This window comes from Ambystoma mexicanum, chromosome 6p (genome assembly GCF_040938575.1).
Source record: "Ambystoma mexicanum isolate Mex_15411 chromosome 6p, UKY_AmexF1_1, whole genome shotgun sequence".
Taxonomy (NCBI): Eukaryota; Metazoa; Chordata; class Amphibia; order Caudata; family Ambystomatidae; genus Ambystoma; species Ambystoma mexicanum.
This window is the reverse complement of record NC_090935.1, coordinates 963,526,576-963,544,556: the sequence shown is the minus strand read 5'-3', so window position 1 is coordinate 963,544,556 and position 17,981 is coordinate 963,526,576.

Sequence of the window (17,981 nt, the reverse complement as noted above, 5' to 3'; positions counted from 1 at the left end):
CTGTTCACGACCGGGGCCAACCGGAAATGCAAACTGTACTGCTCAAGGGAATTTCCCCCGAGAGGAGCTCTAGGAGACGTGTTTGTGGTGGAATGGGAGTTTCCACTTCTGTATGCGTTTCCTCCAATCCCTGTGATCCCTCAAGTAATCAGGCGGTTGAGAAAGTTCGGGAAAACCATGATCCTAATTGCCCTGGATTGGGCCAGGAGAATGTGGTACCCGGACCTTCTGGACACATCTGCCCTCCAATACGTCTTCCAAGAGAGAGGATCTTCTCTCGCAACAGGAAGGTCATGTTCTACATCCGGAGGTCAACACACTCAACCTTCACGCATGGCTTCTGAAAGGCTGAGATACAAGGATGGGATCTTCCGGATAACGTGATGGAGATTTTGCTTTCGCCAGAAGGCCAGCAACCAAATCTCTGTATCGGTGTCGTTGGAACAAGTTCAGTAACTGGTGCAGAGAAAAGAATGTGGACCCATTTCAATGTAATATCCCCACAATTTTATCTTTTCTTTTACATTTAGCTAATCTGGGGCTCCAGGTTGGGACAATAAAGGGATACTTAGCAGCGCTATCCATCTTTAAACGATCTTCTGAAGAAGAATCTTACTTCAAAATACCCTTGATAATTAAATTCCTAAAAGGTTTAAATAATGTTTTTCCTCCAATACCTTTCCAGGTTCCAGTGTGGGATCTGAATTTGGTTCTAAAATTTCTCACATGTATTCCGTTTGAGCCTTTACATTCTTGTCCACTAAGGCTCCTTACTTTGAAAACAATAATCCTTGTAGCATTGACATCAGCCCGCAGGGTAAGTGAGTTGTAGGCGCTTTTGAGCTGTCCTCCTCACACCATCTTTTATAAGGAGTTCTGAGGGTTAAACCTTCTTTTTTGCCAAAAATTGTTTTGGATTTTCATCTGTCACAGAAAATAACTTTACCTACTTTTTACCCTCCTCCTCATGCAAGCAAGGAAGAGGAGCGGCTTCATAGACTAGATCCCAGGAGAGCTCTTAGTTTTTACATCTCAAGATTGGCAAAAATTTGTCAGCGTGATACACTTTTCGTGGGATACACTGGACGCAAACTGGGCCTTCCGGTAACTAAACAACATTATCCAGATGGATAATTTTAGCCATCACAGAATGTTACAGATTGGCTGGGAAAGAACCACCTGATGGACTGAGAGCTCATTCAACCAGGGGCATGGCAACTTCAACAGCACTAAAAAGGGGTGTCCCTGTACAAGATATTTGTGCAGCAGCCACATGGTCATCCATGCACACCTTTATAAAACATTATGCACTGGACTCGACTTCTTCTCAAGGAAGTCTGTTTGCTAAATCTGTACTCCATTCTGTACACGATTAAAAAAGATACTGTACTCCCACCTCCAATACAATACTGCTTTGCGAGTCTATCTAAGATGACACAATCCATTCGAAGAACAAGTTACTTACTAACTGTAACGTTATTTCGATAGGATGTTCCTCCCACGTATTCCTCATCGACCCTCCCAACCAACCCCACAGTACAGTTTACGTGAATTACACTCTAAACTCTTTTAAGGCTTGGGTCAAAAGATGCACGCCATTAACTAATTAAAATACATGGACTATAATATACGAAAAAACAGAACTGAAGCCAACGGGCGCGCTCGAGGCTCTTATACAGTGGATGATGTCGGTGCTCGACGGATGCCGCCGAGGGACATCGACGTCGCGACCTCGAGTGGAGCGCCCTTTGAAAAAAAATAAATAATTTCTGAGGCGAAACCTAAAGGTAAGGATATATCTAAGATGAGGAATACGTGGGAGGAACATCCAATCGAAAGAACGTTACAGTTGGTAAGTAACTTGTTCATCTAGAGGAACCATCTCATCTGCTTTCTCGTCTGTGGCTTGGGTACTTTCTGTACCACTGTAATCAGATCTTGGGATACATGTCTTTCCCCAGCTGAAATCGCATGGCCCAGGTATCGCACATGGAACAGACACAACTGTAAATTGTCTTTAAATGCCTTGTGACCCTTGTCAGCAAGCCCTGTCAACAGAATGAGAGAGACTTTCTTACATGCTTCCAGGGAGTAGAAGGCTAGGAGCAAATTGTCTATGTACTGCACCATCATCAACCCTCCTGGGAACCAAACTAAGTCAAGATCTCTCTTTAAAATTTGGGAGAACAGGTGTGAAGAATCCTGCGGATGCCTCACTAAAACCCTGCCAAAAGTCTCCTCCCAGGTGGCTAGGGAAAAGCAGATGCTTCCTGATCCTGATCTTGGGCGTGGTGTACTGAGGGAGGAACACATGGGAGTAGAAAAAGCCCAGGGTGGTGAGGAGATCCTGTGGGATAAGACACAGTATTTGTCCTTTAAAAGGAGGACCCTTTTAAAGTTGTCTGAACAGGTAATGGCCTATTGTCATTATGATTTTTCTGAACCACATATAAGATCTGTGACTCTGAACACAAATACTTTTAAACCTGAACAAACCTTCATAACTGAATGATCATGTACGGTAATTCAGGATCAAAATCCTCCCTATTCCCAAAGGTATAATGAAAAGGAAATCAGAAAATGTACCTTAAGTAAATTGTCTTCTGTAACAACCATTTCTAATGGTTCATCCTTAAATACCTCTAAGGGAAATAACTCTACCCTTAAAACCGAGTAGTCATTAACAAGAACTAAATGTGTTGTTGGGGACTACAAGTCCCATAATCCCAGGATTATCGGGAGGAGGAAGAGGGCTACAGAGGCATGCTGTGGTAGTAGTCAAGCAATTAAGCTTAAACAACCCACACCTGAAGGACCCTGAGAGGCATAAAAGACCCCCTTATGTGCACGCAATGAGAAGACAGAGCTGGAACTGTGGCTGAAGTTCGTGCAGTCATAGCAGAGGCAGAAAGAAGAAGGCACAGTGCTGGCAATCCAGGCAGAAGTGGGAGAACCGTAAGGACACAGGAACTCTGATGCAGCAGATTTCACCTGCTTGTTCTGTGAGGTTCCTGTTCCCCCAATATCTGAAGTGCGCAGGCTGCACAATGGAAGGCATTCAGGAAGGCTGCCTTTACTCACCTGAGACCGAGGCAAGGAGCTGTTGAAATGCTGTGGGTCTCAGGAGTTAGAAGGGCTCCTTAATCCAGTGGCCAGACCAGAGAGACCTTCAGTGAGGAAGGGTGTGGGTCCCAAGTGAAGCAAGCCCAAAGCAGTCGAAGCTATGCTGTGCAACTGGTGGCACAAGGTTCACAGAAGCCAGTGAGTTAAACTTGACATTCTGATTCCTTGTGCAAGCACTGCCAGCAACAGATCCAGCTTAATTTTCTAATTCTATCCACGAGCTCTGTCGGCAACAGTATCCAACAAAATATTCACTAGCGTATAAGCAGAAGCGAGCTGATGTTGTCTGTTGACTTCTAAAGGGTGGGACGATGGAGAAATGTAGCACTTGCACATGATTAGGTATTCTTTCTTTCACTCACATGAAGAACAAACGCTAACAAAAGCCATAGTTGAACATTTACACCTTATAAAAAACTTAAGAAGTGTTCGTGTGTGCCTAATTTAGCTTTCCAGAGAGAAGTGAACTTTGAATCTGTATTCACACGAACAATTGTTTATAAAGAAATGCCTAGTGTTTAAACATTATCTCTGCAGTTAAGGAGAAAGCAAGCATTGCCCAAGCTAAAGGCAAAGTTAGGCTGCTTATGGTTGCAGATACACAAGAGAGGCAACAAGGCTGCCCCTTTGGAAGAGGGATATCCAGAGGAAGAGTGCCTTGTTGAAGTACCTGAAAGTGAATCTTGTCATAACCAAAAACAAGTTTAAAGTCATTGAAGCTGTAGTAGTGTAAAAACAATCTGAGGCTGTGGTGGTATATCTGGTTGTCAGTAGATGCAAGACTTAAATAGCACAAGTGAAGTGGAAAACTATGAGACAAAGGAGAATGTCCTCATGGTAGACTGTGGTAGAAGTGAATTTGTTGAAGTAGAAGCAGCAGCACTGTCAAGTCATCCTGAAAACGATGTCTATTGTGAAACCTAATCTTGTAAAGAGAGACATTATAACTGTTATCCAAGAACTATGTTTCACTAACATTTGCATAATCTGTATTTCCTTTGAATTGTGATAAGTCTTCTCGAGCAACTGGAAGTTGGGAAAAGCATTGTGGCTCGGAATAACATTAATACTATTGTGGTGAAGTGGAACATCTTATGACCAAGAGGAGAAGCTTTGTTGTTGTTGGAACTTGGTTAACAAAACTTTACCTTAACATTGAACCATCAGAAACTGAAATGAGACTGTTCTAGCTACATGGATTACCTTGTGGGTTTTTGTTGAACATTGGAGCTGAATCTACTTTGAATTCTGGGGAAGGGTATCAAGGAACTATATATATATATATATATATATATATATATATATGTATATATATATATATATATCTCTGTATATATATATCTATATATATATATATATTCAGGGAAAAACTTTGTTAAAGGTGCGTTATGGTAAAGTTGCGCTACTAAAAACCTATGAAATTCAGTGAAAAAACTTTGTCAAAGGAACGTTATGGTTCCAAGTAAAACCGAAAAACCCTTGAAATTCGCCAGTTATGGTAAGCTAAGCAACCATAACTCGCGCCACCACCGTGCACTGCTAAGACTAACACCCAGGACATCAAAGATGACATCACAAATGTCATTGATGACATCACTGATGACATCACATGTGTATGTACTTTTCATGAAATATGTGTACAAGGGATTCTTATTATAATGTTGCGAAACAAGTGTCAAGGATCATTGCAATAAATATCATACCCTAATTAGTGCATTGAACGATGCATTGATATAAATAGCATTCTATTATGGAGTTCTATCTACTATACTTAGCTACTGATACAGAAACATAACATGGTGTGCAGTGTACAAGATGAAGGTATAATATTTGTAATGTTAATATGTTGAATAATGAAATGATAATTGTTTTCTTAATAGATTTTTGTGTATTGTGAAATATGTAATACGTAGCTAATAAAACATTACTATAGACAAAACACAAAGACACAAGAACACATACCAATATGGGTATATACAGGGAAAGTGAAGTTAGCAAAAAAGCACAAGTAGTAGCAGAAACAATTCATAACTTAACTGATTATTTTCATGCAAATAAATGATTGCTCTGTTTCAAAGCTGCTATTCACCCTATGTATATGTATCACTTGATGTGATTGGACCCACAGGGAAAGTACAGCCATAAAAAAAAAAACAACAGAACTATCAGAAAGTGCTCATAAGTCTATTGATGCACTTTATGCACAAAAAGGATTGCTGTCTTTCAAGCTTGTGTCTTCCCGTATGTATGTGTTTCATATGATGTGACTGGACTCTAACAGAATTACTGTAAGAACCTACTTGAAGGATACATCTACAAATAAAATAAAATGTTTAGTTTCTGACTGTTACTGAAGAAAACCATGTGGCCTAGATATGTCAGCAAAAGAAAAAAGAGTGAGCCAGACATGTGATGTCATCAGTGATGTCATCAATGACATTTGTGATGTCATCTTTGATGTCCTGGGTGTTAGTCCTAGCAGTGCATGGTGGTGGCGCGAGTTATGGTTGCTTAGCTTACCATAACTGGCGAATTTCAAGGGTTTTTCGGTTTTACTTGGAACCATAACGTTCCTTTGACAAAGTTTTTTCACTGAATTTCATAGGTTTTTAGTAGAGCAACTTTACCATAACGTCCCTTTAACAAAGTTTTTTCCCTGAATTTCATAGGTTTTTAGTAGCGCAACTTAACCATAACGTCCCTTTAACAAAGTTTTTTCATTGAATTTCATAGGTTTTTATTAGTGCAACTTAACCATAACGTCCCTGTAACATTTTTTTTTTACTAAATTTTAAAGGTTTTTATTAGTACAACGTGACCATAACATCCTTTTCAATAGATGAAGACCACTAACATCTTATGTCCTCAAAGTGGGAATGCTGGGTGGTAAAAAAAACAAAAAGATTTTCCTTCCTACGCCGGGACGCCTGTGGCGTCTCGGTGTAGGAAGGAAAATCTTTTACCAAGATGGCCACCATGGAAAGGGAAGGCGGGGTGTATAAAGAACACAACGGCGCATGAGCGGGGTTGGGGGGGCACAGGGGAGACACATGGGCATGAGCGGGGGGTGAGAGGGAACAGGGTACAAACGGGGCATGAGCAGGAGGTGGGGGGGGAAAAGGAAGGAAACACAGGGCATGAGCGGTGGTGGGGGGAACACGAGAGAGACACGGGGCATGAGCAGCGGGTGGGGAGGAACATGAGGGAGACACGGGGTATGAGCAGGGGGTGGGGAGGAACACGAGGGAGACACAGGGCATGAGCGGGGGGTACAGGGCACATACGGGACATGAGCGGGGGTGGGGAGGAAAGGAGAGAGACAAGGGGCATGAGCAGGGGGTGGGGGAACACGAGGGAGACACGGAGCATGAGCGGGGGGCGGGGGGTAACACGAGGGAAACACGGGGCATGAGCGGGGGTGGGGGGAACACGAGGGAGACACGGGGCATGAGCGGGGGTTGGGGGGCAACAGGAGACAGACACAGGGCATGAGCAGGGAGTGGGGGGCAACAGGAGACAGACACGGGGCATGGGTGGGAGCAAGAGGAGACAGACACGGGGCATGAGCGGGGGGTGGGGGGAACAGGAGACAGACACGAGGCATGAGCGGGGGGTACAGAAGACAGACACGGGGCATGAGCGTGGTAGTGGGGGGCAACAGGAGAGAGACATGGGGCATGAGCGGGGGGTGGGGGGGTACAGGAGACAGACACGGGGCATGAGCGGGGGGTGGGGGGCAACAGGAGAGAGACACGGGACATGAGCGGGGGGTGGGGGGGTACAGGAGACAGACACGGGGCATGAGCGGGGGTGGGGGGCAACAGGAGAGAGACACGGGACATGAGCGGGTGGGGGGAACAGGAGACAGACACGGGGCATGAGCAGGGGGGGCAACAGGAGACAGACATGGGGCATGAGCGGGGGGGTGGGGGGGTACAGGAGACAGACACGAGCATGAGCGGGGGTGGGGGGGTACAGGAGACAACGGGGCATGAGCAGGGGGTGGGGGGCAACAGGAGAGAGACACGGGGCATGAGCGGGGGGTGAGGGGAACAGGAGACAGACACAGGGCATGAGCGGGGGGTGGGGGGATCAAAAGAGACAGACACGGGGCATGAGCGGGGGATGGGGGGCAACAGGAGAGAGACATGGGGCAGGAGCGGGGGGTGGGGGCAACAGGAGACAGACATGGGGCATGAGCGGGGGGTGAGGGCAACAGGAGACAGACACGGGGCATGAGCAGGGGGTGGGGGGAACAGGAGACAGACACGGAGCATGAGCGGGGGGTGGGGAGAACAGGAAACAGACACGGGGCATGAGAGGGGGGTGGGGGGCAACAGGAGACAGACACGGGGCATGAGCGGGGGGTGGGGGGCAACAGGAGAGAGACACGGGACATGAGCGGGTGGGGGGAACCAGAGACAGACACGGGGCATGAGCGGGGGGGGCAACAGGAGACAGACACGGGGCATGAGCGGGCGGTAGGGGGTTCAGGAGACAGACATGGGGCATGAGCGGGGGGTGGGGGCAACAGGAGAGAGACACGGGGCATGAGCGGGGGGTGGGGGGAACAGGAGACAGACACGGGGCATGAGCGGGGGGTGGGGGAACAGGAGACAGACACGGGGCATGAGCGGGGGGTGGGGGGAACAACAGAGACAGACACGGGGCAGGAGCGGGGGGTGGAGGGCAACAGGAGACAGACACGGGGCATGAGCAGGGGTTGGGGGGCAACAGGAGACAGACATGGGGCATGAGCGGGGGGTGGGGGAACAGGAGACAGACACGGGGCATGAGCGGGGGGTGGGGGGAACAGGAGACAGACACGGGGCATGAGCGGGGGGTGGCGGGAACAACAGAGACAGACATGGGGCAGGAGCGGGGGGTGGAGGGCAACAGGAGACAGACACGGGGCATGAGCGGGGGTTGGGGGGCAACAGGAGACAGACACGGGGCATGAGCGGGGGGTGGGGGGCAGCAGGAGACAGACACGGGGCATGAGCAGGGGGTGGGGGCAACAGGAGAGACACGGGGCATGAGCGGGGGGTGAGGGGCAACAGGAGACAGACACGGGGCATGAGCGGGGGGTGGGAGGCAACAGGAGACAGACAAGGGGCATGAGCGGGGGGTGGGGGGCAGCAGGGGGCATGAGCGGGGGGTGGGGGCAACAGGAGAGACACGGGGCATGAGCGGGGGGTGAGGGGCAACAGGAGACAGACACAGGGCATGAGCGGGGGGTGGGGGGAACAGGAGACAGACACCGGGCATGAGCGAGGGATGGGGGAACAGGAGACAGACATGGGGCATGAGCGGGGGGTGGGGAGAACAGATACGGGGCATGAGCGGGGGGTGGGAGGAACAGGAAAAAGACAGGGGCATGAGCAGGGGGTGTGGGGGGCAACAAGAGAGAGACACGGGGCATGAGCGTGTGGGGGGAACAGGAGACAGACACGGGCATGAGCGGGTGGGGGAACAGGAGACAGACACGGGGCATGAGCGGGAGGGTGGGGGGCAACAGGAGATAGACATGGGGCATGAGCGGGGGGTGGGGGGGAACAGCACACAGATACGGGGCATGAGCGGGGTGTGGAGGGGAACAGGAGACAGACACGGGGCATGAGCGGGGGGTGGGGGAAGGGGAGAGACACACGGGGCATGAGCGGGGGTGGGGGGAGGGAGAGAGACACACGGGGGGTGGGCTGGAGGGAGAGAGACACACGGGGGATGAGCGGCGGGCGGGAGGGGGAGAGACACAAGGGGCAAGAGCGGGGGTGGGCGGGAGGGGGGAAGACACAAGGGGCAAGAGCGGGGGTGGGCGGGAGGGGGGAAGACACAAGGGGCAAGAGCGGGGGTGGGCGGGAGGGGGGAAGGCACGGGGCAAGAGCGGGGGTGGGCGGGAGGGGGCAAGAGCAGGGGTGGGCGGGAGTGGGCCAAGAGCGGGGGTGGGCGGGAGGGGGCAAGAGACACGGGGCCAAGAGCGGGGGTGGGCAGGAGGTGGCAAGAGACACGGGGCCAAGAGCAGGGGTGGGCGGGAGGGGGCAAGAGACAGGGGCCAAGAGCTGGGGTGGGCGGGAGGGGGCAAGAGACACGGGGCCAAGAGCAGGGGTGGGCGGGAGGGGGCAAGAGACATGGGGCCAAGAGCGGGGGTGGGCGGGAGGGGGCAAGAGACACGGGGCCAAGAGCGGGGGTGGGCGGGAGGGGGCAAGAGACACGGGGCCAAGAGCGGGGGTGGGCGGGAGGGGGAAAGACACACGGGCCAAGAGCGGGGGTGGGCGGGAGGGGGAAAGACACACGGGCCAAGAGCGGGGGTGGGCGGGAGGGGGGAAAGACACACGGGCCAAGAACGGGGGTGGGCGGGAGGGGGAAAGACACACGGGGCAAGAGCGGGGGTGGGCGGGAGGGAGACAGACACACGGGGCAAGAGTGGGGGTGGGCAGGAGGGAGACAGACACACGGGGCAAGAGCGGGGGTGGGAGGGAGACAGACACATGGGGCAAGAGCGGGGGTGGGGGGAACAACAGAGACAGACATGGGGCATGAGCGGGGGGTGGGGGGCAACAGGAGACAGACACAGGGCATGAGCGGGGGGTGGGGGGCAACAGGAGACAGACACGGGCATGAGCGGGGGGTGGGGGGCAACAGGAGACAGACATGGGGCATGAGCGGGGGTGGGAGGCAACAGGAGACAGACACGGGGCATGAGCGGGGGGTGGGGGGGAACAGGAGACAGACACGGAGCATGAGCGGGGGGTGGGGAGAACAGGAGACAGACACGGGGCATGAGCGGGGGGCGGGGGGCAACAAGAGAAAGACACAGGGCATGAGCGGGGGTGGGAGGAACAGGAGACAGACACGGGGCATGAGCGGGGGGTTGGGAGAACAGGAGACAGACACGGGGCATGAGCGAGGGGGTGGGGGGCAACAGGAGACAGACACGGGGCATGAGCAGGGTGTGGGGGGCAACAGGAGACAGACACGGGCATGAGCGCGGAGTGGGGGGTACAGGAGACAGACACGGGGCATTGGTGGGAGCTAGAGGAGACAGACATGGGGCATGAGCGGGGGGTGGGGGGAACAGGAGACAGACACGGGGCATGAGCGGGGGTGGGGGGTACAGAAGACAGACACGGGGCATGAGCGGGGTAGTGGGGGGCAACAGGAGAGAGACATGGGGCATGAGCGGGGGGTGGGGGGGTACAGGAGACAGACACAGGGCATGAGCGGGGGGTGGGGGCAACAGGAGAGAGACACGGGACATGAGCGGGTGGGGGGAACAGGAGACAGACACGGGGCATGAGCAGGGGGGGCAACAGGAGACAGACATGGGGCATGAGCAGGGGGGTGGGGGGGTACAGGAGACAGACACGGGGCATGAGCGGGGGGTGGGGGGGTACAGGAGACAGACACGGGGCATGAGCATGGGGGGGCAACAGGAGACAGACACGGGGCATGAGCGTGGGGGTGGGGGGTACAGGAGACAGACACGAGCATGAGCAGGGGGGTACAGGAGACAGGCACGGGGCATGAGCAGGGGGTGGGGGGCAACAGGAGAGAGACACGGGGCATGAGCAGGGGGTGGGGGGGAACAAAAAAGACAGACACGGGGCATGAGCGGGGGGTGGGGGGCAACAGGAGAGAGACACGGGGCAGGAGCGGGGGATGGGGGCAACAGGAGACAGACACGGGGCATGAGCGGGGGGTGAGGGCAACAGGAGACAGACACGGGGCATGAGCGGGGGGTGGGGAGAACAGGAGACAGACACGGGCCATGAGAGGGGGGTGGGGGGCAACAGGAGACAGACACGGGGCATGAGCGGGCGGTGGGGGGTAGAGGAGACAGACACGGGGCATGAGCGGGGGGTGGGGGGCAACAGGAGAGAGACACGGGGCAGGAGCGGGGGGTGGAGGGCAACAGGAGACAGACACAGGGCATGAGCGGGCGGTGGGGGGTACAGGAGACAGACAAGGGGCATGAGCAGGGGGTGTGGGGAACAGGAGACAGACACGGGGCATGAGCGGGGGGTGGGGGGAACAACAGAGAGACACGGGGCAGGAGCAGGGGGTGAGGGGCAACAGGAGACAGACACGGGGCAGGAGCGGGGTTGGGGGGAACAACAGAGAGACACGGGACAGGAGCGGGGGTTCAGGGCAACAGGAGACAGACACGGGCCATGAGCGGGGGGTGGGGGACAACAGGAGACAGACACGGGGCATGAGCGGGCGGTGGGGGGCAACAGGAGAGAGACACGGGGCATGAGCAGGGGGTGGGGGAAACAACAGAGAGACACGGGGCAGGGGGTGGGGGCACAGGAGACAGACACGGGGCATGAGCGGGGGTGGGCGGGAGGTGGAAAGAGACACGGGGCAAGAGCGGGGGGGAAAGACACACGGGGCAAGAGGGGGAAAGACACACGGGGCAAGAGCGGGGGTGGGCGGGAGGGGGAAGACACACGGGGCAAGAGCGGGGGTGGGCGGGAGGGGGAAGACACACGGGGCAAGAGCGGGGGTGGGCGGGAGGGGGAAGACACACGGGGCAAGAGCGGGGGTTGGTGGGAGGGGGAAAGACACATGGGGCAAGAGCGGGGGTGGGCGGGAGGGGGAAAGACACATGGGGCATGAGCAGGGGGTGGGGGGCAACAGGAGAGAGACACGGGGCTTGAGCAGGGGGTGGGGGGGAACAAAAGAGACAGACACGGGGCATGAGCGGGGGGTGGGGGGCAACAGGAGAGAGACACGGGGCAGGAGCGGGGGGTGGGGAGAACAGGAGACAGACGCGGGTGGGGGGGCAACAGGAGACAGACACGGGGCATGAGCGGACGGTGGGGGGTACAGGAGACAGACACGGGGCATGAGCAGGGGGTGGGGGGTACAGGAGAGAGACACGGGGCAGGAGCGGGGGGTGGAGGGCAACAGGAGACAGACACGGGGCATGAGAGGGCGGTGGGGGGTACAGGAGACAGACACGGGGCATGAGCAGGCGGTGTGGGGAACAGGAGACAGACACGGGGCATGAGCGGGGGGTGGGGGGAACAACAGAGAGACACGGGACAGGGGGTGGGGGACAACAGGAGACAGACACGGGGCAGGAGCGGGGGGTGGGGGGAACAACAGAGAGACACGGGACAGGAGCGGGGGGTGCAGGGCAACAGGAGACAGACACGGGGCATGAGCGGGGGGTGGGGGGCAACAGGAGACAGACACGGGGCATGAGCGGGCGGTGGGGGGCAACAGGAGAGAGACACGGGGCATGAGCAGGGGGTGGGGGGAACAACAGAGAGACACGGGGCAGGAGCGGGGGGTGGGGGGCAACAGGAGACAGACACGGGCATGAGCGGGGGTGGGCAGGAGGGGGAAAGAGACACGGGGCAAGAGCGGGGGGGAAAGACACACGGGGCAAGAGCGGGGGTGGGCGGGAGGGGGAAAGACACACGGGGCAAGAGCGGGGGTGGGCGGGAGGGGGAAAGACACACGGGGCAAGAGCTGGGGTGGGCGGGAAGGGGGAAAGACACACGGGGCAAGAGCAGGGGTGGGCGGGAGGGGGAAAGATACACGGGGCAAGAGCGGGGGTGGGCGGGAGGGGGAAAGACACACGGGGCAAGAGCGGGGGTGGGCGGGAGGGGGAAAGACACACGGGGCAAGAGCGGGAAAGACACACGGGGCAGGAGCGGGAAAGACACACGGGGCAAGAGCGGGAAAGACACACGGGGCAAGAGCGGGGGTGGGCGGGAGGGGGAAAGACACATGGGGCAAGAGCGGGGGTGGGCGGGAGGGGGAAAGACACACGGGGCAAGAGCGGGGGTGGGCGGGAGGGGGAAAGACACACGGGGCAAGAGTGGGGGTGGGCAAGAGCGGGGGTGGGCCGGAGGAGGAAAGACACACGGGCCAAGAGCGGGGGTGGGCGGGAGGGAGAAAGACACACGGGGCAAGAGAGAGCGGGGGTGGGTGGGAGGGGGAAAGACACACGGGGCAAGAGCGGGGGTGGGGGGGAGGGAGACAGACACACGAGGCATGAGCGGGGGTGGGCGGGAGGGGGAGAGACACACGAGGCATGAGCGGGGGGTGGGCGGGAGGGGGAGAGACACACGGGGCATGAGCGGGGGTGGGCGGCGGGTGGGGAGAGACAACACGGACATGAGCGGGCGGCGGGTGGGGAGAGTCATCACGGACATGAGTGGGCGGCGGGTGGGGAGAGACAACATGGACATGAGCGGGGGGTGGGCATAAGGGAGAAAGATACACGGGGCAAGAGGTGGGAGGAACAGGAGACAGACACGGGCATGAGCGGGGGTGGGGGACTTACTGTGCAGGCGGGATACAAAGCCTCTCATGCGAGGAACAAAGATGGCGGGCGTCTCTGAAGCCAGACGCACTGCACGCTTCCACGCATCCAATGAGAGAGCATGTCAGATGTCCGCGGACATCACACAAGCTGCTGGCCCAATCACCGTCCTGTCCGCGGAGCGAACAGGGAAGTGTGTCCGCGAAGCAAACACAGATATCCCTAATTTTTTTCACTTACATTTTTGTCATTTTTTTTAAAACTACTGGACGGATTTACACCAAATAAAGCAAAGCACGCTTTCGGGACCAAGCCGCCGCTCCTGCCGCTAATTTGGTGTAAATCCGTCCAGCGGTTTGGGCTGTAGGCGTGAGCAAAGTTTTTTCCCATTATGTCTATGGGAAAAAAAAAGTTTTGGGACCCCCCCTATTACTTTGCCCCCCCCCTGGACGAATCCTCACTAAACTTTGCAAAAAAATTTAGAGTGACCCAACTACTTTTTTTGCAAAGTTTGGTGAGGATCCGTCCAGGGAGAGCGAAGTTATAAGCCACCCAAAAAGTGCTCTTCCTATGGAAACAGCAACTTAACCATAACTACATGGCCACTACCGTGGCCATGTAATATAGATATACATATATATATATATATATATATATGCGTATATATATATATATATATATATATATATATATAATTGTTTATGTTATTTGAAATGCCATATATTTTCTTTGTATTTGATGTTTAAGTGTGAGGGCCAGATATCCTGTTTTAAAGTGGTTTTCCTTAGTTTTGTTAGGTAGGGAAATCCTCATCAGTGTAGGGATAGTGAGGCGTTTCATAACTTCATTTAATAAAATGTCAAATTTTGAACAAAAATACAGAAGTTGTTTGCCTCGGATTGCTGACCCTCACACATGGTGGGGCTTTCCATGTATCCCATTGGAAGACAAGTGAATGTATATTGCGTGGATTTATGAGCAAATGCGAACAGATATTGGCTGTCACAATGTATGGGTATGGAGAAAAATGCTGAACATGAAGTACGTGGCTGAGTAGGTAATGCATGACAGAATGGTAGTTGGGTTAGGTACAACAGGAAAAGCTGGTAATACGGCTGAATGAACTACATGCAGGTCCTGAATAAAACGATAAACCGCTTTACCTGGCTTCTTTGTGCGCAAAATTGGAGTATTGCAGGGACTACAAGTTGGTACAATAGTATCTTGTTGGAGAAGGAAAGGCAAATGCCTTTTTTAGCATGTTTGGAAATAGGATATTGTGGTACACATGGCAGGGGTTTGGCAGGATTTAGAGTAATTTTGACTGGATCAGCATTGACCATGTAAGCACCGTCATTTGCAATGGTTGACAATAATTTGACTGGGACTCAGTCCACAATTCCTGTCACAAACAGGGAGTGACAGCCCCACTCTCCAGGGTTCAAATGGGTAATTTCCTGTAATACTGCCTGCACCTTGTGCTTTCTGTGAGCGGGGATGTCAAGGTATACACCATCGGGGGACAGTAAAAAGAGCAATTTAGTTTACACAGTAAATCTAATCCAAACAAGTTTACGGGAGAGCAAGTACTCAGCAAGAAGGCATGCTGTTGAGAAATTGGACCTATCATGACGATAAGTGGGACAGACACAGGATGAGGTATTGGTGTACCCCATATATGTACAGCATTAACAATTTTAGTAGAATGCATCGTTCAGAAAAACTCAGAATCTTTTTGGTGTGTTGTGTGATGTGCCTACACAAATCGAAGCCAGTGGGCAAGTTTTCTCGCTGCAGTGATGTGATCGGCTTTGGGGATGTTGAGCACGGAATCGTCCAAAATGACCGATAAAAAATTACCAAATGCATGATTTGGCCGAATTTTGGTTGTTCGAAAATTCCGAAACGGCCGAAAAGTATGACCAGATCACACATTCGGTGCTGGGGGCTGCAGTGGTGTCCCGCACCCATGCTAAAAAACGACCAAATGTGTGCTTTGGCTGAATTTCAGTCGTTTAAAAATTCCAAACGGCCGAAAAGTACGACCCGATCATGCATTCGGTGCTGGGGGCTGCAGGGGTGTCCCTGGAGCCATCCCCCCAAAAAAAAACAGAAAGGACCCTGCAGGGCCGGTTCCCAATCACAGAAGTGAAAGGGAACAGGCGTTGCAGGGACACTGCGAGTAAGCAGCCACAAGGTAAGTAGGGAGGTGGTGGGGGTGTGTGGTGGTGGGGGCAGGGGGCCAAGTTGGAAATGTTCAGGGGATAAAAGTCCAAAGGTTATTTTGGAAAAATAATTTTCGGTCTTTTCTCCCTCGAACATTTGGATCTCGGCCTTTCAACCCTGATCCATGAGTGCTGCTCTGAGTGCGTTACTCTGAATAACCTGCATTTTCCCGATATTGACATTGTTGGTACCTGCAAAGAGAGTATTGCAGTAGTTGAGTCTAGATCCTGTGGTGGCTCGGGCTATGGTCACTCGACTGTCTGGTGAGAGGAAAGGTCTGGAGGTGTTGATTAGCTTGGTTGTATAGGCGGCACTGGAGGCAATGACGCTCACTTGCTGTGATAGTGAAGCGTCTAGACATGCGCCAAGTGTTTTCACAAGGGGGGAGACCGGGATTACCATCCTGTCAATGTTGAAGGATGAGTATTGGGGGCTTGGCTTTTTGATTACCGAGGGGGGCACCATGAGAAGCTCTGCTTTCTCATCATTTAGGCATAACCAGTGCGTGGCCATCCATGATTGGATGGTCATGTAGACCGAGTTGAGATGGGAGGAATCTTCCTGATAGTTTCCAGAGAGGGGGAGTAAGATCTGTGTGTCATCTGCATAATTTGTATAAGATATGCCAATGGAGTCCAAGAGAGTGAATAATAGTTTTGTGTATATGTTATACAAAGTTGGTGACACACAAGATCCTTGTGGGACACCGCAGAAAATGGGTGCTGGTGGTGCACTGGCATTCTTTGCAAATACCCTAATGGATCTGTTCCCTAGGAAGGAGGCAATCCAGACTGAGGCTTCAGCAGAGAAGTTGGCAGAGATGGATAGGTGCTAACCTAGGATTTTGGGGTCAACCAGGTCAAAAGCAGCTGTGAGATCTAGGAGAAGTAGCAGGGCAGGCTTGCCTTCGCCCCAATTTCATCAATCTGGATTTTTAGGTCAATAAGAGCTGATTCAGTGCCATGGCATGTGCGGACTCCTGATTGGCACATGCCCAAGATTTGGTTGGCTTGAAGGTATTGCTGGATTTGTAGATAGGCTGCTCTGTGGAGGATTTTAAGTAGGAAGGGCACAGTTGTGATTTGGTGGTAGTTGGTAGGGATTGCAGGGTCTAGTGTGTTTCATTTGGTAAGTGGGAGAACCCAAGCTTCTTTAAGGCTAGTAGGGACTATGCCAGTGGAGAAGTGTGCGTTGATAACGTAGGTAATGAGGGGGGCTAGAATGTCTGAGCAATCTTTTATGAGGCTCTCCTGACATATGTCGCAATTGCAGTGAGAAGGTTTGAGGCTTTTAAGGATGGCTTTGACTTCTTCCAAGACATTAGAACAGTGAAACATAGGAGGGTCATGAAGGATGTCAGTAGAAGGGGTGGGGGCTGTCCAAGGTCTTTGTGAGGGTTGGATCAGAGCTGGTCTGGTATGGCATTTTGAATATTGGAGCACCATGTGACATCTTTGGGTAAGGTGGTGGGATGGATGGTGGGAGTTTATAATTCCCTGAGAATGGTGCAAATCCCACAGGTGTTAGATTTGGCATTTGTAATGCGGGCATTGTAGGTGGTGGATTTGGAAAAGATTATAGCTTTTTTGGAGAGTTTGGAGGCTGCTGTGTACAGTAACTTACTGGCCTCAAATTGAGTTTTCTTCCAGTTGGCTTCAGCTATCCGCTTGTTAGTGCAGAGTGTTGAAGTTCAGGGGTAAACCATGATTTTATTTGAGCAGATTGTTTAAGTTTACGGGCTTAAGTGGGGCTCTGGTGTTGATGGCTTCAGGTTGTATTTCTGTGTATTGCTTTGAGAGAGTATTAGGGTCTTTGGAGAAAGGGGGCTTAGGTAGGAGTGAGCTAAGCAGGGGGGCTAAGCCTTCCATTATGAGGTTTTTGGAGCTGCAGGCCAAGGTGGGGGGCAGTCGGATGGGGATGGGCGTGGAGTGGATTACAGGCGAGATGGAGAATTGCTCAATGCTGTGGTCGCACCACGGGTAGGGGTCGTTGGAGAGGACAGATAACTGAGTTGAGGTCAGCCATCCAGTTGAGGGTCCGACCTTCATTGTGTGGGGGCCTGACACATTGTTGGAAGTCAAGGGCGCTAAGTGAATTAGACAGCAAAAGGGCTACTGGATCATCTGGATCATTAAGGCCTAGGTTGAAGTCTCGCAGGAGGATTCTTTTAGAAGTCATTGTGATGTGGGCACCCAGGGAATGAAGGAGGTTCTCTTCAAAGGTCGAGGATGGACCTGGGGGGCGTTAAATGATGTGGAGAGTGATGGTGACGGAGTCAGACAACTCCAATTATTCTGACAGGGTGTCGCTGTTGTGAGAAAGGGTGAAATTTGGTTGTCTAATGGGGAGAGTG